This window comes from Bufo bufo, chromosome 3 (genome assembly GCF_905171765.1).
Source record: "Bufo bufo chromosome 3, aBufBuf1.1, whole genome shotgun sequence".
Classification (NCBI taxonomy): Eukaryota; Metazoa; Chordata; class Amphibia; order Anura; family Bufonidae; genus Bufo; species Bufo bufo.
In genome coordinates, this window is record NC_053391.1 from 135,935,673 (window position 1) to 135,959,855 (window position 24,183).

A 24,183-nucleotide genomic window follows, 5' to 3' on the forward strand; every position below is an offset into this window, starting at 1 on the left:
TCCGAGTGACTTGATCCCAAACTAAGGAACATATGGGTGAGCCCTATAAAACCCCTAGAGCTGTCCCTGACTGCTATGCCCATGCAAAGATCTTTATGATAGATAATTGCATGCCCTCGTACCTAGACTGTGTGACACCTGAAAACCCTATAATAGTGAGGGGACACGACCACCGGCTCCCTGCACTTAATACGGAGGGAGTCAGGGTCACCTAGAATCAAGCCAGCACGGAAACACAAATAAAGGAAAAGACTTATCTGAGGAACCAGCAGTTGCAGCCTCTGGCAGTGAACACAATCCAGGAAGTAGTATAAACCGCAAAGTGAGGCAGTATAGGAGGGAATATAAAGGGAGGCAATCAGTGTAAATAGATGACAGCAGCACTACTGTAAATACATGTATGCCTGAAGTACTGCAAAGATTGCTGCCAGTGGTACGTGCTGAACAGAATTCACAGGACATGGCATTTAGCTACAGGATATCATTACCTAGGTGAAAATGTAAATAGATAACTCGTCAGACCTCAGAAAAAGTTTATAAATTATTATTGTGATACACATTACAGACATTGACATTACTTATCTAAATTCCCTATCAGTATGTTTCTGGAGGCCAAGAGAAAACCTACACAAACACGGGGAGAACATACAAATTTCATGCAGATGTTGCCCTTGGTCAGATTTAAACATAGGACCCCAGTACTGCAAGTCACCAATGCTAACCACTGACCCATCAAGCTGCCCATACAGTGGTATCTATCATCTGTCTACACGAGAACTTATAAACCTTTCCTTACTGGGGGCTCTGCAATCAGAATATTGTGTTGCTTAGGCCATATAAAAATCAAAAAAAGGTCTTGATTGTCTTTAAAGGTATTTTCTATGAGTTTTTTACTGATGACCTATCCTTTGTTGTAAAATTATTTTTATTGTTTTATGTCAAAGACAAAACATTAGGATCTAAAAACGCATGAACAGAATGCTTTTCGGCAATCAAGAGTTCTTATAACATTCGTAGATATTACATTGAAAAGTCATGTTGAACCTAGATGTTCAAGATTTAACAGGACTGTATACAACTGTTACACAATTCAATAGTGAAATACACTAATAAAGGACATAAATGAACAGAATATATGGTAGAATGGAACAAGGGGAGGGGGGGAAAGGAAATCTGGAAGTCTGGATGGTCTTACGGTAAGTTACAGATGGAGATATGGTGTTGTGACTGGTATGGTATTATTACCAGTATGTCCTTACCCATCATATATCTCATGGAAAGGAGGCATGTTATAACTGAAGTACAGTAAGTAAAGTGAAAAACGCCTGGTGTTGTAGTTATACTTAATTAGGAGATCTACACTCTAGACATTACGGACCGCCAACTGGAGGCCATAATTCCAGGAAAATCCCTATCTTTTAGGGAGCAGAGAATTTCCTGTACTTACTCCAGGGCCCCCAGATTTCCTAAAATCTATGGGTGGTTCTAGAGTCCCAGTGAGCGATCTGTTCAAGTCAGAATAGCTGATTGCATCTCTGAATCCACTGAGGTTTTGTAGGGGGGTCAGTAGATTTCCAGTTGACCACAATCAGCAGTCTAGCAGCCGCGATTAGGATACTGCAGAGGGATCGGGTGGTTCTTGAGCACTGGGTAAAATTGAATAACCCGAAAAGGCACGATTTCGGGGATACTGCAATTGAAGACCCGCTAAGATCTGAGATAGTTTTGCATACAAGTTCCCAGTAGAGTTTATTTTAGGACAGGACCACCATATGTGATCACGAGTACCTATTTTGGCTCGACACCTCCAACACTCTGGGTTGCAATCTGGGAACATGCGGCTGAGACGGTATGGTGTATATTACCATTGTGATAGTACCTTGTAGCTATGTTCCTGTAGTTTGGCACGTCTGGATACCCTGGACGGATTCAATAGGGCGTTTTTGATTTCACTGGGGGTAAAAGTGATATTTAGGTCTTTTTCCCATCGTTTGATAAAAGATAGGTTATCATAACTTGTTAGGGATAATAGAAGATCGTATAGCTTCGATATATTACCTTTTGGATCTTTTGTTTGTAAAGCTAGTTTTTCAAATGGAGAGTGTTCTGGGGAGTCGGGCAACTCTGCAAGATGTTGCTTCATATATTGGGTGAAATGCATCAAGTGAAATGTAGACAAACCAGTCAGTAAAGGGTGTTCTCTTAGAGTCTTGAGCGTCGGGACATCATTGTCAGGGCATAGGTCTAGGGCTGGGGAAGAGATATTTATAACTCTTTCTGGAAGAGTTTCCTGAAAATGTATAGTAGAATTGAACACCACATCTTTTATTTGCAGTAATATTTGATAATTCAGAGTTAGTTGTCTCAACCAGTCAGAATCCCTCCACATACGCAATGTGTAACCTGTGATGGGGCTTAGAGAGCATAATGCTTTATTCATGTGTTTACGTTCTAGAAATAGCAGGGATTTGATTGGCAGAGGAGATAAGCTGTTCTCGACCACTATATCCAGTCTTTTCCTGGACGGTCTCAGCCAGTCTAGACATCTCGAGCACACTATTGCCTTATGGTACATATAAAGATCCAGAACTCCCAGACCACCCATTGCAGAGAGTTGAATTATTTGTTTATACGGTAATCTGGCTTTCTTCCCTCCCCAAAGGAAGCTCGAGAAATCTTTTTGAAGTTTAGTAAAATACTCTTTTGGCATTGGTATAGGCAAAGCTTGGAGGTAATAGAGGATAGTAGGCATAAGAATGGACCTAATTAACACCCTTCGACCAAACCATGAAATAAAGGGAATATCCCATGAACTTATCATGTCCTCAAGCCATTTGTGGAGTGAGAGAAAGTTTTCATTAAACAAGCGTGAAAATTCCGGTGTAAGTTTAACCACAAGAAAGGTGACTGAATGTGAGGTCCACTGAAAGAATGAGAGATTTTTTAACTCGTTTAAATCTTTTTCTGGGATAGACACATTCAAAACTGTAGATTTTGAGATATTTACAGAGAATTTGGAGAGTGTATGGAACGTCTGCAGGGTTGTCTCAATGGCTGGGAAAGCAGTCTTGGGATTTGTGATCAGCATCAAAACATCATCTGCGAATGCAGCAGTTTGGTGAGTTGTGTCTCCTACCAACATGCCCACAATGTCAATGTTTTGTCTAAATGATTGCAAGAGAGTCTCACTAACCAGTACAAATAGCAATGGCGACAGAGGACACCCCTGTCTTGTGCCATTTGTTATGGGGAACCTTGGAGAGAGGGTACCATTTACTAGGATGCGCGCTGTGGGTTTTTGATACATCGCCATAACACCTGCAATGAAAGTGTCCGGAATGCCAAATTTAGTCAAAGCCTGAGCCATAAATAACCAGTCTACTCTATTGAAGTTTTTTTTAGCATCCATACTAAGTATGGCCAGCGGTATTCTTTTCTTGTTTGCAAGCTGCATAAGTTGTATAATTCGGATTATGTTGTTTTTCCCCTCTCTGCCAGGTATGAATCCTACTTGCTCTGGTGATATAAGATCTGGCAAGTATATTTTTAATCTATTAGCCAGTAGTTTGGCATATAATTTTAGGTCGTTGTTTAAGAGTGAGATTGGTCTATAGTTCGAGCAAAGTGAATGGTCTTTATTAGGTTTAGGTATAACAGTAATCTGAGCCGACAACATATCGTTGGAAAAAGTTGCTCCATCTCTTGCTTTATTACAGACTTGCAATAATCTGGGTAATAATATTTCTTTAAAGGTGGAGTAATAAATGATCGGTAAACCGTCAGGGCCGGGACTCTTATTTAGGGGGGAATTTTTTAAAGCTATTTGTAGTTCAGCCAACGTGAATGGGGAATTTAGCTTGTTTACTTGGGCTGTGGTCAAGGAAGGCAAGTCTAGTGTACTCAGCCATGATTGTATGTGTAGATGTGCTGGATAGATCATCAGCATCTGATCGGCAGGGGTCCGACACCCGGGACCCCTGCCAATCAGCTGTTTGAGAAGGCAGCGGCGCTTCAGCAGCGCCGCGGCCTTCTCGCTGTTTACCACTGGCCCTGTGATGTCACGACTAGTATCAACTAGCGTGGGCGGGGCTAAGCTCTGTTCACTTGAATGGAGCTTAGCCCCGCCCACGCTAGTTGATACTAGTCGTGACGTCACTGGGCCAGTGGTAAACAGTGAGAAGGCCGCGCCGCTGTTGGAGCGCCGCTGCCTTCTCAAACAGCTGATCGGTGGGGGTCTTGGGTGTCGGACCCCCGCCGATCAGATGCTGATGATCTATCCAGAGTATAGATCATCAGTTAAAACAAAGTGCAGAACCCCTTTAACTTTAATAATTTAATTTATTTTCATTTTGAGGGATATCTTTTCCATTCACACGTCCGCAAAATGGGTCTGCATCTGTTCCGCAATTCATTTTCAATGGGGCCGGAATGTGCTGTCTGCATCCGCATTTGCGGATCCACATCCGCATTTCCGCATCCGTGCTTCAGTTTCCGCAAAAAAATAGAACATGTCCTATTCTTGTCCGCAATTGCAGACAAGATTAGGCATTTTCTATTATAGTGCCGGCGATGTGCGGTCCGCAAATTGCGGAATGCACATTGCCGGTGTCCGTGTTTTGCAGATCCGCAAAAAAAACACTTACGGACGTGTGAATGGACCCTCATAGTAACATTATTAAAGGTTACGTTTTATCTTTATGTATATTCTAATTGATTGCCTTCCTTGTACAATGTTATAATATACTTTCTATGTTAGAAAGTATATTATAGTGCATTTGTATTGTGCGGCAGTTGTGTGCGGTTCTGCTGCAATACTGCAGGTATAAGAGTTATTGGAACAAATAATTTCTACTGGTGTGATATACCAGTTGCCCCCCCCCCCCAAAAAAAACTGATTGAAGCGGGGTGTTATATACCAATATACTTTCTTTACAGTGCATTTGGGGACTGTATAGTGCATTTGCGCATGCACGTACGCGAAAATTATATTGCCGATATTTCGCATTGAAAAAAAATAATAAATGGAGATCGCAAATTCAAATAATACATCTGGTATGTCACTGTCTATGTTGTGGGACTATTTGTGCACTTCTAGTAATTATTTCTTGGCTGCAAATATGAGCTGAAGGTTTTTAAGGTTCGCCTGCCATTAAAATGAATGGGAACTTGCGGTTCGCAAACATTTGATCGCGTTCGCGAACCGTCCCGGCAGATATTCGTCCATCACTAGCTGTAAATGATACTGCCCTTGTTAAGAAGCCTACACAATGTAGGTTTTAAAGAAAAAACCTGCAATCTGTACATTATTTATGTTCAGGTTCTGATCACATCATTCTTTTGCCTCATGCCAAATGACTAGATGCAAAAAACAAACAAAACATAGAGGCGTAATGTGGGGCTGGCTTATGCCAAAAGTGTGCCCTGGAATGAGCTAAATGTCCTGCGTTGTGTCATACATGGTATACATTTTTCATATCTTTGTTCACACGTCCACCCTATTACAGTATGCGAAACAACCTTGAACCTTGGTTTTCCCCTGCTATTTATATAGCCAGCGTGTGAGGATCGGCAACGTTATAATGTTGTAGGTTTAAAGATGGAGAGAGTGGTCGTCGAATATACCTTTGTAGAGCAATGAGTTTTGTGAGCACTATTTATTGCAGAACATAGTTGTCATATACAGGTGAAACTCAAAAAATTTGAATATCGTGCAAAGTTCATTTATTTCAGTAATACAACTGAAAGGGAATCTGTCACCTGGTTTGAGCATATTAAGGTGTTACTACTGCCATGAACAATAAAATACCTTATTTCTTGCTGTAGTCTTCATTTTTTGTTTCATGGTTTCATCAGCGATAAAAGCCACTTTTTATGTTATGCAAATGAGTGTCCAAGGTGCCCAGAGGGGCGTTATTATCCTTCTCTGGAACCCAGTAACTCCCCCCTACAGTGCCCAGCCCGCCTTCCTTTAGAGTCCAAGCACGCATCTTCCACTGCCCACACCCGAACTCTTTGCCGCTGCCCCCCTCCGCTATGTGAAATCTCACGCAGGCACAGTACCGTGGAATGCCTGCGCAATGTAGAAGTTCCTGAGGGCAACAGCTTCAAATGTGTCACTGGGCATGCGCTGGGCATGAGCCCATTGACAAATTTAAAGCTATTGCCCTCAGGAGCTTCTACATCGCGGAGGCAGTCCGCGGTACTGCGCCAGCGTGAGATTTCACATAGCGGAGGGGGGCGGCGCCAAAGAGTTTGGGTGCGGGCAGTTCATTCATTGTCAATGGGGACAAAACTGAACTGAACAGAAGAGAATGCTCTAAAATTCATTCCGTTCCGTTTAGTTGCGTTCCCATACCGAAGAGCAAACCGCAACATGTTGCAGTTTGCTTTCCATCCTGGGATGCAGGGCAAGACAGATCCGGCATGACCCCCAATGCAAGTCAATGGGGACGGATCCGTTTTCTCGGATACAATCTGCCACAATAGAAAACGGATCCGTCCTCCATTGACTTTCAATGGTGTTCAAGACGGATCTATTACGGCTATGTTAAAGATAATACAACCGGATCCGTTCATAACTGATGCAGATGATTGTATTATCAGTAACTGAAGCGTTTTTGCTGAACCCTGCCGGATCCAACAAAAACACTAGTGTGAAAATAGCCTAATACAGTGGCACCTAATCTTTGACTGCTGCTTGAACAACTAATGATGACTTGTTTGTCTATACAAATAAGAAAAATCTTGTATCTTTAATAACTAGTCTTCAGGTGACATATAATAAGAAAGTGTGTCAGTATCTGGTAAAAAATAAAATAACCTGATCAACTATACAGTGGACGCCCCTTTACACGGGCAGTCTGTGCAGGCAATTATTGGGAACAAAATGTTCATTCCCGATAATTGCTCAACAGAGGAGGGGGAAGTTGCACTAACATGAATTAAGCATCTCCTCTCTATGAGGACCAGCGATCGCTATAGGGATCACTTTTCCCCATACACATTCATGGTTTCTGGGCAGCAGATCCCTGTTTGCACAGCACGTCATGCTGCCAAGAAATTATGATTTAAGTGACTGCACCAGCAATGCTTTCACCCTATAAATGAGCAAACGCTCGCTGATCTGCTGCCTGACGGCACCTTTATATAGGGAGACTACGAGGGAGGTTTATCAAAACTGGCACTTTCTGTGCCTTGTCTCGATATCCCCGACACTGTCAGAGGATGTGCCTAATTTAAGACGAGGTGCACGCCTCGTCCTAAATTAGGTGCATCCACCTGCAGTCCATGCGCCTAACCAGAAATCTATTACAGCTCAGAGCTGCCAAAGATTTCTGACTTCATTTATGCCAGAAAACTGGCGTAAATGAACATAAATTTGACGCTGCTGCCCACGCCCCTTTCCCTCACTTGCCACACCCCCTTTTTAAAAAGTGGCAAGGACGCTGAAAAAGGGGAGATGTGACAATTTGCAGTTAAAAAGCGCCACTTTTCAGGTGTAAAGGTAATGATAACTCACCCCCTATGACTAGGAACGCTCCTTCCCGATAATTGCCCTGTCATTGGCTTACATCTCTACCTTGTAAAACCATATTCTCTGCTTGATCTCTTAATAAACTTTTATCATTGTGAGAGCTCCGGTATCAAAACACCAAATCCCCTGCGTAGACACAGAGCTCAGTGCTACAATTCTGATTGCCAGCAGACACCACTAGGGGGAGCTTACTGCACACTGTTTTACTATTGAGTTCAAAATAGAAACAGCATTCAGAAAGCTCTCAAGTTCTAGTGGTGGAGGAGAGTAGTATATCATTTAAAGGGGTTGACCAAGATCCCTAAAAGTTTATAGCGCGCCTACACAGTTTTTTAAAGCTGCAAGCTGCGGTTTTCTGTCCAGCATGGAATGCGGAGCAAGACAGATCCGGCATGACACACAATGCAAGTCAATGGTGCTGGATCCGTTTTCTCAGACACAATAGAAAACAGATCCAGCACCCATTGACTTACAATGGTTTTAATGCCGGATCCGTTGGCTATTTTAAAGATAATACAACTGGATCCATTCATAACTGAAGCGTTTTTGCTGATCCCTGCCGGATCAGGAAAAAACGCAAGTGTGAAAGTAGCCTTAGCCGGCCATAGACATTAGCCTTTTGTCTGCCAAACCTGCCAAGAACAGCCGGCTCAGCCAAGACTAATGTGTGTGGGAAGCTCCCGATTCTCCCCCATTAGATGATGTCAGATAAGATTAATTTCACCTGATCCTAACAGTAGCTTTCACCGCTCTCCCCATAGACTACACATGTTTGGTCAAGCTGAATGTGTATGTGTATGGGGAAGCCGGGGCGGGAGTCAGGAGAGATGGCTGTTGGAAGGGTAAGGTGTGACGTGATGACGTAGTACATCAAGCTCTCCCCTCGCCCCCGCGGCTCGGCTACCTGCTTCCTGCGTCTCTGTGGCCGTTCCTGCTTCCATGGACCAGGGGGTCCGTGTTGTTGCCTCAGCCCCCGACTCAGCTGTGCCTCCTCTCTAGCGGTGTCTGGCTTCTCCCGCTCCTCCTTTGTGCCTCACCTCGCCTGGATTGTGGACTTCTTCCTGGAGCTCTGCCTCGTCCCCCCTCGTTTGCCTTTGCTTTTCCATCTGTTTTCTGGCTGGCAGGGCGAGGCGCGGCCGGCTGACTGGATCGGGGGGCTCCCGCCGCAGCTGGGATCCTGGATTTTTGATTCCTGGTGTGCCTCCTGATTTACCGGTGCCCGCTGGTGATGGTGTCCTCTCCTCTTGACGGGTCCGCTCCGTGTCCTGTTTCCTGTGGCCTGGGTTGCTTGCGGTGGCCATTGGAGTTTGGTCGGCCGTTTCTCCTGTCCTGCACCCTCGGCTCTTCTCTGGCGGCCTCCTCCTGCTCCGTCGCCCCTCCAGTGTCTCTTGGATCAAGTGGTCTCCCTTTGGACTTACAGGTGAGGCCTCCGGTGGGCATTTGGAGGTTGAAGAGTGGAAAAAGCTGGTGAGATTGTTCCTTCTTTTTTTCTGTCTCTCCCATGTCCTTCCTCCTTTACTAACTACTAACAAACTAAATAAAAATAATCAAAGTATACTAAAGTATAGCTAACCTACATTCTACATGGGTTACTACTGAGGGAGAACAAGGAGATAAATACAAATATAAAATATAATACAAATACAAATATAAAAGGAACAAAAAAAGGGGGGGAGGAAAGCAAAGCAAAGCAAAGGAAAAGAAAATAAAAATTGGAAAAAGAAAAAAAAGGAAGAGGAAAAAGAAAGAAAGGGAAAAAAAAAAAGGAGAATAAAAGGAAGGAAGAAAAAGAAACAGGAACGGGGAATGTCTCCAAAAGCTAGTAGGCGCTCGGCAGACCTCTCTGGCCAGAAAGCGGTCACTAAATCCTTTGAAGGGACAAAAATAGATCAATTCCTAAAGTCTCCAAGGGTTAATACGAGGGGGGGACAAAAGGACACTGGCTCCAAAAAAACTGATAATTTTGAGGTGATGGAAATAGAATCACAAACAGTTCTTGGACACTCTCAAGGGGAGGAGGGAACAGAGGGAGAGGACATGTCTAGTGCCAATTCTTCTCCGCTAAAAGAAATACTGTTGGCGGTAAAACAGAATGGGGATCTAATACAGGGTATTACAACCCAACTCGGGTCTATCCAAGTTGATGTGGGATTGATCAGAGACGACTTGTCAAAAATTTGAGATAGAGTTAACAATGTGGAGAGCTCCATGGCTATTATACAGAATGAATCCCAAAAAACAAACACTGAGATTTCCACATTGAAGATAGATCTCAATCTTCTTAAAAGAAAGGTGGTGGACCTTGAAGATAGATCACGAAGATACAACGTGAGAATCCTGGGGGTTCCAGAGGGCGCCGAAGATAAGAACCCTACCCAATTTATACAGATGTTGATCCTTGAGAATTTTGGGAGGGATCCCTTTTCTCCTTTGTTTATGATAGAAAGAGCTCATCGGGTCCCAGGTGGCAAACCAATCCCTGGGAGACAACCTTGGACATTCCTTGTTAAGTTGTTGGTTTCAAGGGACAGAGATATGTTATTAAGAAGGGCAAGGGAATGCTCACCTGTTTTATATGATGGAAACAGATTGGCCTTCTTTCCTGATTTTTCAAAAGATATTCAAGAAAAGAGACGCTCGTTTATGATGGTTAAAAAGAGGTTAAGAGAACTTCGGATTATTTTTAAGGACACAACCTTATTTTTTGATACCCCGGACAAAGCCGCGGATTGGCTTGAACGAAATGATATGTGACCTAACTGTTGTAGTATCTGCTGGGAACAGGGGTCAAGTCCTGGGAAAAAAAGTGTGGGAACTCACCCAAGATCCACTGCAAACCTCCCCCCCCCCCCCCCCCCAAAAAAAATATATATATTTCGCTGAAAATTCAGTGCAACATTTATTGTAAAGTGCCAGTTTACACAGACAACTGCAAAATTAACATGAAATAAACAAATATATATAGGGACCCGCACCTATCAGACAATGGGGGCATATCCTAGCGATATGCCCTCATTGTCTAAGATAGGAAAACCCCTTTAAAATACAATACATGTGAATGGGCTTTTGAAAGCTACGTGTAGCGAAAAAAAAAAAAAAGCACAGAAAATCTAGCATGCTGTAATTTGTGTCGCTGCGGACTGAGCCAAATGTACACATTGCGATCAAAACAAAACCTCCCCTTATACATAATTTACTTACAGTTCTGAAGACTCAGGGGTGCTGGCTGGTTTTGCCTCAGGGGTGCTGGCTGGCTTGGCCTCAGGGGTGCTGACAGGCTTGGCCGAGCAGGAGTGTGGGAGACTGTGAGGCCTCCCTCCAAGCTGCTCCGGATCAGTGCTCTAGGCAGCTGAGCTCCGGGCTGGAAGTGGGCACCGCACAAAAAGAAAAAAATATTTTTCATTACACCTCAGGTCAGACCACCAATCAGACCCCCAATGTTAATAAGACCCCAATAAGACCTCAGATCAGAACCCAATATGAATGACCCCCAATCAGACCTCAGATAAGAGCCCCATGCCTCATAGCAGCCCCCAGTGCCTCTCCATCAGCCCCCCAGTGCCTCTCCATCAGCCTCCAGTGCCTCTCCATCAGCCCCCTAGTGCCTCTACATTAGCCCCTACTGCCTCTACATTAGCCCGCAGTGCCTCATATCAGCACCCAGTGCCTCTCATCAGCCCCCAGTGCCTCTCATCAGCCCCCAGTACCTCTCATCAGCCCCCCAGTACCTCTCATCAGCCCCCAGTACCTCTCATCAGCCCCCCAGTACCTCTCATCATCCCCCAGTACCTCTCATCAGCCCCCCAGTACCTCTCATCATCCCCCTAGTACCTCTCATCAGCCCCCCAGTACCTCTCATCAGCCCCCCAGTGCCTCTCATCAGCCCCCCAGTGCCTCTATATCAGCCCCCAGTGCCTCTCCATCAGCCCCCCAGTGCCTCTACATTAGCCCCCAGTGCCTCTCATCAGCCCCCCAGTACCTCTCATCAGCCCCCCAGTACCTCTCATCAGCCCCCCAGTACCTCTCATCATCCCCCAGTACCTCTCATCAGTCCCCCAATACCTCCCATGAGCCCCCCCAGTGCCTCTCATCAGCCCCCAGTTCCTCTATATCAGCCCCCCAGTGCCTCTATATTAGCCCCCAGTGCCTCTCATCAGTCCCCAGTACCTCTCATCAGCCCCCCAGTGCCTCTATATTAGCCCCCAGTGCCTCTACATTAGCCCCCAGTGCCTCTCACTCATCAGCCCCCAGTGCCTCTAATCAGCTCCCAGTGCCTCTAATCTGCCTCTAATCAGCCCCCAGTCCTCTATATCAGCCCCCAGAGCCTCTCCATTAGCCTACCAGCCCCAAGGGCCCCATTCACTAGCGCCCAGTGCTGCCCCATCCACCAGCCCCGAGTGCCCCCTCCACCATCCTCCAGTCAGTGCCTCTCCATTCAGCCTATAGTATAAAATATATTTTAAAAAAAACACTTACACTTACCTCTCCTGCTCCTGGACGCAGACGATCCTCTTCTACTGCCGTAGGCTGCGCACGGAGTGACGTCACAGAGCGACTCACTCGGCTCCTGTGCGCAGCCCTCACAGCCGACAGCCGAGGACAACGAAGGCGGCGGTGAGTACAAAGCCTTCACCGCTTCCTCCTGGTCTTTTTGCCCTGAAAGGGAACGGCGTTCCTGCCATGAAAAAAGTGCAGGAACGCCGTTCCCTTGCGTTCCCCCTCGACTCGACCCCTGGCTGGGAATAACAACTGGTAGAGGGTGTTTATACTCTCAATTTTTCTCTGTTAGCTAGCGGGGAGGTGCCGAGCAGGGGGGAGTGTGGGAGGGATGGTCATAGGAGAGAGATCTGCTGCAACATGTGGTGGATTACCTGTATGGGGGGGTTGGGTCTGGGCTGTGATGCGTCATCCCTTTTTTTTTTTTTACACCTAACTGTTCTTTATAATGTCTATCAGAATTCTTGCCTGGAACGTACGGGGTCTGGGGGATAGAAGAAAGAGACAAGCGGTTTTTGATCTGACGCGGATCCATCTCCCAGTAATAGTATGTTTGTTGGAAACGCACCTCACTGGGGAGACCTCCAGGGTGGTCGGCAGGGGATGGGCTACGCACACGTATCATTCTACTTTCTCTAGTTATTCTAGGGGTGTTACTGTTTTTATACATAGAATGATTGATTTCGTGTGCGAGGCATCCTCGGTAGATTTGTCTTCCTATACTGCAGGCTGATGGGGAAGACATGTATTTTGGCCTTTGTCTATATTCCACCGCCATTCTCTTTCTCAGTCCTCAACTCTTTGTTATCATTTATGGATAAATGGCCAGAGTGTCCAACACTGATTATTGGAGATTTCAACTGTGTTATTAATCCTGTGTTGGATAGGGTTTCTACGGGTGTCAAGGGAGACACTCCTGTTCAGGGGTCCCCCTTGGCACGGTTTTGTTCTGAGGCCGGGTTTGAAGATGTTTGGGGACGTTTGGGTCATGGGAAAAGGGCTTTTTCATGCATTAGTAAATCAGGCAAATCCATGTCCAGAATAGACCTTGCCCTGATGAATAGAAAATATGTGAGACTTGTAAAACGAATGAAGTATGAGACAAGGTCATTCGCGGACCATTTACCGCTACTCCTTGAACTTTGTCTGACCCATGAGAAATAGATAGAGAGACCCCCATTCAGATTAAACCCTTATTGGTTATCAGTAATAAAGAGACATGAAATAATACAAAATGAAATTAACCGATTTTGGGACACTAATTATGGCTCAGCCAAAATCCAGGTGGTATGGGACACTTTTAAGGCCTATATGAGGGGAATAATGGTCAGTAATATTGCGAACCTGAGAAAGGAGTATGGGAAAAAACAGAAAAACTTAGAAGAACTAGTGTTCTCAGCTACAGAATCCTGTTATATAAATAACACGAGGAGAACAGGGAAAATATGCAGAAGACTACACAAGCATACTCTAACTTTTTGTTGGACAAGGCCCAACAAAGTTTATTTTTTAAGGGGCAAAAACATTTTACAGAGTCAGGGCGACCTGGGAAACTTCTATCTAGAGTGATCTCGAGTCAAGAATCCAAAAAATATATAGATTATGTCCGACTGGCCAATGGTAGGATGGTTAGTGGACAAAGTTCTGTCGAGAAAGCTTTTTTGGATTATTTTTCAGATCTTTATAAAGCTGAATCTAAGATTACAGATGAAATGATGGATTCTTATCTCAATAGTATTGTTTTTCCAACTATTACTGTGGCCCAAAAGAAAGCACTTGAGGTAGATTTCTCGATTCAGGAACTTGAGGGGGCAATAAAATTATGTTCGGGTAATTCCACCCCCGGTTCAGATGGACTCCCATATGAATTTTATAGCAAATACAAGGAGTGTATTCTCCCTAGATTGTTGGGGGTCTTTGCTGAATCGGTGGAGGATGGGAAACTGCCAGATTCAATGATGGAAGCCGTAATAACATTAATTCCAAAAAAAGGCAAAGACCCCTCAGATCTGGGATCGTATAGACCGATTTCACTGCTTAATGCAGATGTAAAACTCCTCGCAAGGATTTTGGCCACAAGGCTCTCTAGGGTTATTTCCTCCATTGTCCATCCGGACCAGAATGGCTGTATTCAAAACAAGGGCACGCATCACAATCTCCATCGGCTCTTTGCCAATATACAGCCCCCTGGGGGGACCGCTCGCTCCATCCTGTCATTGGATGCCTCTAAGGCCTTTGACAGGGTGGAGTGGTGTTTCCTCTGGAGGGTTATGACAAGGATGGGTTTTGGGGAAAGATTTATAAATATCCTTAAATTACTGTATAGATCCCCTACGGCGAAACTGAGTCTTAATGGTATCCTGACTATTAGTTTTGATCTAAATAGAGGTACTCGCTGATAGGAATCTCTGAGTCCCACTTGGTACCCCTGGCACCAAACTTCTAGTATCGGCTTGGTTTGAGTCCTTTTCTGACGTCAGGAGAGCGCTTCACTCAGTAGGTAATGAAAGACACAACAGTGATGTACTGAATGAACACTCTGAGGTTTATTTTTAATGCACACAGGTTATATAGAGGGGGCTTTACCCTCTTTATTAGCATATCATCGTATGTTATGTATTTAACCTATCATATTAACACGTTTCATTCTACGCTCAGAGAAATAGAAACAAAAACGGAACTTCCATATAAGGAATATTGTCCGGGAGTAGTGCCAAAGAGATAAGATTCAGGGTTACAGAGAATAGAAACCTTACAGTTATTAGTTTTACAGCAATCAGAGTTACTTCTTAACAGAGAAACAAAACTTCAGCAAAAAGCAGAATTGATTTTGACATAATAAAGAACATGGATTCCTTTCAAATCCCCTCTTAAGAACCTTTAGTGGATCACACTACATGGTTCTTTCCTTTCTTGTCCTTTTTCTCTCTATATGATATTAGGTAATTCTTATACCCATCTGGGCTTCGATCCTCCTGGGGTACAGTAGTCTGATATAATGACATATTAGAGAGCCCTTTTTCTAGCATTCGTCTCACACAGGGAATAACACATAATGCTACTACACCTACACTGCGTGCAGAATTATTAGGCAAATGAGTATTTTGACCACATCATCCTCTTTATGCATGTTGTCTTACTCCAAGCTGTATAGGCTCGAAAGCCTACTACCAATTAAGCATATTAGGTGATGTGCATCTCTGTAATGAGAAGGGGTGTGGTCTAATGACATCAACACCCTATATTAGGTGTGCCAAATTATTAGGCAACTTCCTTTCCTTTGGCAAAATGGGTCAAAAGAAGGACTTGACAGGCTCAGAAAAGTCAAAAATAGTGAGATATCTTGCAGAGGGATGCAGCACTCTTAAAATTGCAAAGCTTCTGAAGCGTGATCATCGAACAATCAAGCGTTTCATTCAAAATAGTCAACAGGGTCGCAAGAAGCGTGTGGAAAAACCAAGGCGCAAAATAACTGCCCATGAACTGAGAAAAGTCAAGCGTGCAGCTGCCAAGATGCCACTTGCCACCAGTTTGGCCATATTTCAGAGCTGCAACATCACTGGAGTGCCCAAAAGCACAAGAGACATGGCCAAGGTAAGAAAGGCTGAAAGACGACCACCACTGAACAAGACACATAAGCTGAAACGTCAAGACTGGGCCAAGAAAAATCTCAAGACTGATTTTTCTAAGGTTTTATGGACTGATGAAATGAGTGAGTCTTGATGGGCCAGATGGATGGGCCCGTGGCTGGATTGGTAAAGGGCAGAGAGCTCCAGTCCGACTCAGACGCCAGCAAGGTGGAGGTGGAGTACTGGTTTGGGCTGGTATCATCAATGATGAGCTTGTGGAGCCTTTTCGGGTTGAGGATGGAGTCAAGCTCAACTCCCAGTCCTACTGCCAGTTTCTGGAAGACACCTTCTTCAAGCAGTGGTACAGGAAGAAGTCTGCATCCTTCAAGAAAAACATGATTTTCATGCAGGACAATGCTCCATCACACGCGTTCAAGTACTCCACAGCGTGGCTGGCAAGAAAGGGTATAAAAGAAGAAAATCTAATGACATGGCCTCCTTGTTCACCTGATCTGAACCCCATTGAGAACCTGTGGTCCATCATCAAATGTGAGATTTACAAGGAGGGAAAACAGTACACCTCTCTGAACAGTGTCTGGGAGGCTGTGGTTGCTGCTGCACGCAATGTTGATGGCGAACAGATCAAAACACTGACAGAATCCATGGATGGCAGGCTTTTGAGTGTCCTTGCAAAGAAAGGTGGCTATATTGGTCACTGATTTGTTTTTGTTTTGTTTTTGAATGTCAGAAATGTATATTTGTGAATGTTGAGATGTTATATTGGTTTCACTGGTAAAAATAAATAATTGAAATGGGTATATATTTGTTTTTTGTTAAGTTGCCTAATAATTATGCACAGTAATAGTCACCTGCACACACAGATATCCCCCTAAAATAGCTAAAACTAAAAACAAACTAAAAACTACTTTCAAAAATATTCAGCTTTGATATTAATGAGTTTTTGGGGTTCATTGAGAACATGGTTGTTGTTCAATAATAAAATTAATCCTCAAAAATACAACTTGCCTAATAATTCTGCACTCCCTGTATTACTACAATTACTATTAGTATGACAATCCCTAGTTGCATGAGACCTTGTTTCCAACTTGTGAACCATCCAAAGTATTGATCCCATGGATCATTTATACCTGAGTTCTTTTTCAGTTCTACTGACAGATCTTCAAGCTTCTTTATTGCTATTGTGACCTTACCAGTGGGGCCAGTATTATTTGGTATGTATGTGCAGCAGGAGGTTGGATCAATCAATACTTGGCACACCCCGCCCTTCTCTGCAAGAATCATATCCAACACCATTCGATTCTGGAATGTCATGATTGAGTCTGCTTGTAGTTCTTCTGCTACCCCTAGAAATGCATCTCTGGTATAGTTTACAAACCTTTGCTGATTGTAGTATATGTAATTTATCCAATCAACATTTTTATTCACAGTAATAATGGGAAATATTGATTCAAATCCGGCGGCTACTTGATCTATAGCTTTGAACTCATCTGGGACCCCTCTTGGAACACCTATTGCATCTATATACACATGGGGATCAAAACTTGAAAGGGGGCTGCTTCTTTTGTTTATCTTTAGCACCCCTTTGTCTGTAATATCTGATTCAGTAAAAATGTGCATGTTCATTATAGCTTTGGCAAGCGCACATTCACCTTTCCAGGCACCTTCCAATCTGGATCTTATTTTTCCATCTCCACAGATCCAGTACACATCTCCTATGGAGTACACTTGGTTCTGAGTGAGGGATATGTTCAGATTGCTGTATTTGTGACAATAACCTTTGGTGAAATTCTGTACATTCCTCCCATGTGTACTCCCCTTGTAACATGTGTAGTTACCTGGATATACCTGGATGCCTGCCCCATGGCGAGGATTTTTTAACAAAAGAGGGTATTTTGATTTCCATTCTGTACATACACTGTGGTTATAAGACATATTAACAAAAAGAGTCAAAAAACATTCTTCAACACTTTCTGGTAACACTAGGGGTACGGTACCTAGGTGTGGCTTGGCAGCACCGCATATGTAACAGTTACTTTTATTCACAGAGGCTGCACTATACTTCATCCACTCCAGCCATAAATTAACATCAGAAAAACCCGTCCCCATGGCCAAAGTATCCTCATATGTGGGATTAGATATGGCCCTTAGGTTTTTTAGAGAAACTATATGTGGGGCTAGTGGGTTTTTTGGGACACCTGTGATGGGCTGGTATTCCTTAGACTTCTACATATCTCTAAGTCTGAACATTTATGTTACCCGGGAAGTCGCAGCTCCCCACATTTTTTGGAAGTACCATCCCAATACATAATCTCCTTCATCATATTTACCAGGGTTGTCTATTGTCAATAGAATTTTCATTTCCGCTGACCTTTTTTTGCAATAATTCAATGAGGAGGTGTCCACATAACACGTCCCTCTCTCACGGAGTGTCATTCTAGTCAAAAGGGACTTAGAATTTTTATCCCTCCTTTTGAGGGCGCTTTCTGGTTTATATCCCCATTTTGTCCCTGTATTCCACCCTACTGATCCCCAGTATCCACAACCTTTTCCCCAGTATGAGTCTGTTACACATATATAGGCCTGTCCTTCTACATAGTCGTTGGAACAATAGTTATAATATGAACATGTTTTCAATATATCACAAAGGCAAAAGGTGTAGGTAGCTACGTGAGTGTTAGATGAATTATACCAAAAGGTGATGACGCCGCCCTTGCTAGTTGCGGCTACTTCTCCCTTACTACGAATTGGTAAAATCAACAAGATTATTGAAACAATCTTAGTCAGTACATTCAACCATTTCCCAGAAAAGAGTGAGGAGCTCATCATGTTGGAGGTCAGGGCTGTCTGCCCCCGTTAGTACCTCTGGGCCTTGTTGGAGGTCAGGGCTGTCTGCCCCCGTTAGTACCTCTTGTCCTTCTTCAAGGCCAAGGCTGTCTGCCTCCGTTCCTGCCTCCTCTCTTGTTCTCACAAGCTTCACTCGGGTGGCGTGGATCCAAGTTGGAGACTGTTCAGTCAGCACGGCTGTTCTGGTTACTGCGACCACAGTAGTGTGTTGGCCATATGCGAAGTCACCTTGGGATTTTCCTTTCTTCAGTGTTTTGATCACTACCTCATCCCCCACCCTGTATGGGTGGGTGGGTTCCTGTGGAAGAGAGGGAGACTTACAAGCAACTTTTTCCTCAGTTTTATTAAGAACCTGTATCAATTTGGTGACATATTCTTCCCTTATTAAATCAAGATCACCTTCCTGCACTATCATTGGGCGTCTTGCCCAGGGGGTGGGGAAAGGCCTTCCCATGAGTATCTGTAAGGATTCTCAATACTGTTATATCCTACCCCCTCTTTGCAGACTAATCCTGTCTTAGGATTTTTCTGCAATACTGGATAACACCAGTCTTGCTGTTCCTGTTCAGTGGAATATCTTTGAAGATCAGTAAGCATTTGTGACATCTCAGGGGTTGGAGGTGCCAAACATGGCATCTCCCAATGGTTACATGGACATTTGGCCACTCGTTTAGCCACCTTATCTGCCAGCGCATTGCCCTGTGAGACATGATCCTTACCATCTGCTGCCGTGAATCCTCTCCTCTGTCAAATCATACCATGGTCCCACACTACCCCATGTGCGTACCTACTATCAGTATAAATGGTGACAGATCTATCAGTATGTAGAATACATGCTCTAGTGAGTGCAATGAGCTCAGCTGCCTGCTGTGTTGAGTGTGGATGTCCTTGAGTAGGCCTATAACATCATGTGTAGTGTGCAAAAATGGTGTAACGTCACATTGTGAAAGGAGTTGCCAACTCTACCATCATAGCACAGGCTGCAAGAGAACACAGACATGCCGGCATCCCTTGAACAGGGGTGGGCATTACCTTTGAGAAAAATACACAAGGACGCAACTTGCCTCCGTGTTCTTGTGTCAGTACACCCGCCATGGTTTTACAATTTTGTCGTGCAAACATGTGGAAGTTTGTAGTCAGGGAGGCCCAATCCTGGACTTGACATTAATGAACATTTCAGATAATCAAATGCATTGTACATTTCTGAAGACCATCTTATTAAATCAGGTTTGTCCTGCAGTGTTGCCTGTCTCAAGATATTATCATAGTAGGAACAGTCTGGGATCCATTGTCTGCAGTAGTTTATCATTCCAAGGAAGGATAGCATTTCCTTCTTGGAGAGCGGGGTGACCAAGCCCGCTACAGACTGAACTCTCCCTGGACTGATCCTCTTTTCCCCCTTTTGAGGACAAACCCCAAGTATTCGACTTGCTGTTTACACCATTGCATTTTCCCTAATGACACTTTGTGTCCACATTCAAACAACCACTGTAACAGTGATATACCATCCTCAATGTTGGCCTCCATTGACATACTGCACAACAGTAAATCATCCACGTATTGCAACAACACGGAACCTTGGGGGGGGGGTGCCATGGTTTTAACGTGGCTTGGAGGACTATGCTGTACACTACAAGTGAATCAGCACATCCCTAGGGCATTTCTGCCCCAGATCAGTTGACATCTGTCAAAGGAAAAAGCAAAAATTAGTCTGGTCTTCTTGTCAGCTGGGATAGAAAAGAATGCATTTTTCAGATCTATCACACTGAACCAAACAGCGTCTGCTGGAATGGCAGATAGTAATTGAGTGATGTCAGGTACAACAGGGGCTATAGGCACAATGATGTTGTTGATGGCCCTTAAATCCTGTACAAAGCGGGTAGTACCATCTGCCTTTGTCACTGGATTCACGGGCGTGCTGTAGGGTGAAATCACCTCTTCCAGGATTCCCTTTTGTAGGAATTCTTTTATCATTGACCTAAGTCCATCAAGTTTCTCTTTTGGCAGTAGGTATTGTTTCTGGAACACTGAAATGACACCTGGTTTTACAGTAGCTTTGTAAGGTGTGCAATCTATGAATCCTGTATCATATTCATTTGAAGACCATAATGCAGGGTTAATGTTGTTAAGTTCTGGGTGGTTCTATATGTTTGCAAGAATCAGTGGCACTGGTGTAGAGACTGGAATGAGATCTGAGTGTACTCTTATGCCCTGATTTTTGGCTGACACTTGTAAGTCAAGCTTAATGAACAAATCTTTACTTAACACACTTGAGGTTGCACTGCTATCTACCATGAATCCTACTCTCAGTCATCTAAGTCCACCCCTTTTAGTCGGACGCTGTGGTCCATCTTCTGTCCGTGAGAACAGAGCTCTGATGTGAAGCACAACACTTAACATGTAACACATAACTTCAAACATTGAAACAAACAGATCTGACAATACAGACATAAACGCACAAAAGGCCCATAAAAACTTTTCATTGACTTCAATAATAAAAAAAATTACAGCTTGATCAATGCTGTTGGCACCAATAAAAACCAAAAACTTCCAAGAAAAATAAAATAAAATTCTCAATGCGCATATTATATGAAAACAAATATCGTACTCCATACACATTTATATACATTTCATGTACTCATCTTCACAAAACAGCTCATAACCACGCCCACACACAGCTCTGCTAAAGCATCCATTAGGGCTCTTTCACACTTTCAACTCCACTACAACTCAGAGCCACACCCATTCACATTCCACTGAATCATTTGTCTTCCAACCTAATCACACAATTGTCTTTGTTTCATCCCAAAACTTGCAGCACAGACAAACACAGCTTTCCACACCACACCCAGAATTGCTGATGGTCTGTCGCTGTAAGACAATATACATGTTATAATCATAAAGTCATTTTGTTAAACCCAAATCATTTTATATGTCAGGTGTTCTTAGTTAATGTTGTACATATATAATAATTCTTGTTAAAAACAGGATTTTCACATTACACTGCTGGGGAAAGAAAATTATTGAACAATTTTTGTCTTCTATAATAATATTACACATATAACATCACTTACTCTGCAGGATTCCCTACTCCTTTGTATCATGTAATCCATATCCTAGGACGGGTCATGGTCAAAATGTGGCCATGCTTCTTTGTCTCCCAGACAAAGACCCTTTATCATGTCCATGTGGTACGGGCTATTATCGCCGTCCCTGGGAAAAAGGGGCTAGCAGCTTGCATGAACTCAGTCCATCCAGCTAAGTTATCCACCCATGGGTTAAATAGGAAGTAATTTGTGGGACTACACCGTGCAACATAAACTTTGCATGTTTCTCCCGTCTCAGGTTTGGGATGATTTGTTTTAGACCCTTGTGACCCCATTCCGTCTGATATTTTAATGATGCTACTTTCCTAGGACTGGCTGCACTGAAGCGTTAAGGATTCGACAAATTAATGCTGTCAACTAGGCAAAGGACTCAGGTCTGATCAGAAAATATCAGAGTGTCTCATCAAACATATAATTTGTTGCTTTGGTCTGCCGCTTGTGTTCACCTATCTGCGGGTTAATGGATTGCTCCCAGCCGGGGGTGGGGCGTATTGCAGACCTCCGCAACACAGTAAAACAACAATGCAATGTCCTTAAAACTCTATGCAAATAGTGAACTTCAGTCCGTACACTTACCACCCGGACATCAGTATCCTTATCTCAACTCTAATAATCTTATACTTTAAAACAACGTTAAAAGAGTCAAACCAAGCTCCATCCTTGTCTCCCTGAGACAATATTATGTAGTGCGCACTATATTTTCTCTGAGTGATCCTCACGGCGGACTCCCGGAGTCCCCGGGTCACTCCCCCAGACTCCCGGAGTCTGTACCCTGTATCCCTGATACAGTAATTATACTAGAAGTTGTAGGTTCTACTTACTAGATCGAGACGTGGTTCTCGGATCGGCCAGAGGACAATAACAGATGTCTTTCTTACCGAACACGAGGAAAACCTTCCCGATCCCGGACGAGCCCCCAAACTGATAGGAATCTCTGAGTCCCACTTGGTACCCCTGGCACCAAACTTCTAGTATCGGCTTGGTTTGAGTCCTTTTCTGACGTCAGGAGAGCGCTTCACTCAGTAGGTAATGAAAGACACAACAGTGATGTACTGAATGAACACTCTGAGGTTTATTTTTAATGCACACAGGTTATATAGAGGGGGCTTTACCCTCTTTATTAGCATATCATCGTATGTTATGTATTTAACCTATCATATTAACACGTTTCATTCTACGCTCAGAGAAATAGAAACAAAAACGGAACTTCCATATAAGGAATATTGTCCGGGAGTAGTGCCAAAGAGATAAGATTCAGGGTTACAGAGAATAGAAACCTTACAGTTATTAGTTTTACAGCAATCAGAGTTACTTCTTAACAGAGAAACAAAACTTCAGCAAAAAGCAGAATTGATTTTGACATAATAAAGAACATGGATTCCTTTCACTCGCCAGGGTTGCCCATTATCTCCATTGTTATTCGATATTTACATCGAGCCCCTAGCTCTGGCCATTAGGCAGGATGATCAAGTTAAAGGATTTGGAACATTAGGAGTGGAAGATCGTATCTCCTTATATGCGGATGATGTTCTTTTTTTTACAGACCACACGGAAATAACCCTCCCAAGAATCATCCGAATGGTTAAACTATTTGGTGAGGTATCTGGTTTTCATATAAATTGGTCTAAGACCAGTCTGATGCCACTAGACCCGTTACCCCAGAAGGAGGTTCTTATAACTCAGTTAGATGTTGTTGATACTTTTCAATACTTGGGCTTGATGATATCGCCCAGGGTTAAAAACTTTGTCCAACTCAATTTGATCCCATTAATAACAAAAAAAACAGAGCAAAAATAGGGATTTGGTTGAAACTCCCTCTATCTAGAGCTGATCGAGTTTCACTGGTCAAAATGGTGATCCTACCACAATTTCTGTATGTGCTCAGGAATACACCTACCTTGATAGAAGAGAAATATTTTAAACTTATGGAAAGAATAATTAATGATTTAGTGTGGGGAAGAAAACGAGTCAGGTTAAAATTGGAACATCTATACAAACCATTGGAATATGGGGGTTTAAACCTCCCCTATTTCAAAGGTTATTTTATTGCTGCCCAGTTATTGTTGTGTTACAAATGTAAAAAATAGTGCACTTTTAAGGAGCCTAGTAGGGAGTTATTCATATAATAACATATTTACTCTTTTGGAATCTGGACTATTGATTAGCCAAGAGCGGGGTTATAAAGAGATTATAAAATTACTTTCTAAAATGTGGGCTACTACTAGAATATGGTTGAGGTTAAAGGGTTCACTTACATTCACGCCTCTCTGGCATAACGTTCATCTACAGATGTTAGATGGTATAGCAGCGGATACATTTTGGCAAAAGAATAGGATTTTTTACATTTCACAAGTAGTTAAGGATAGAGAGATTAAGTCGTTCATGGAGTTATCACATAATGTAGAAAACCTCTCTTGGTTTAGGTATTTTCAGTTGCGGTCAGCATTATTTAGTCTGAATGGTAAATCAATGTTGGATATAGATAGTTCATGGTTTTTAAATGATTGGACAGGGACGACACTCCTAAGAATTAAGATTTCAAATGTATATAAACTATTACTTAAGGCACGGTTTTGTGATACACAGTCACCAGGACAAAGAGCCTGGGAGT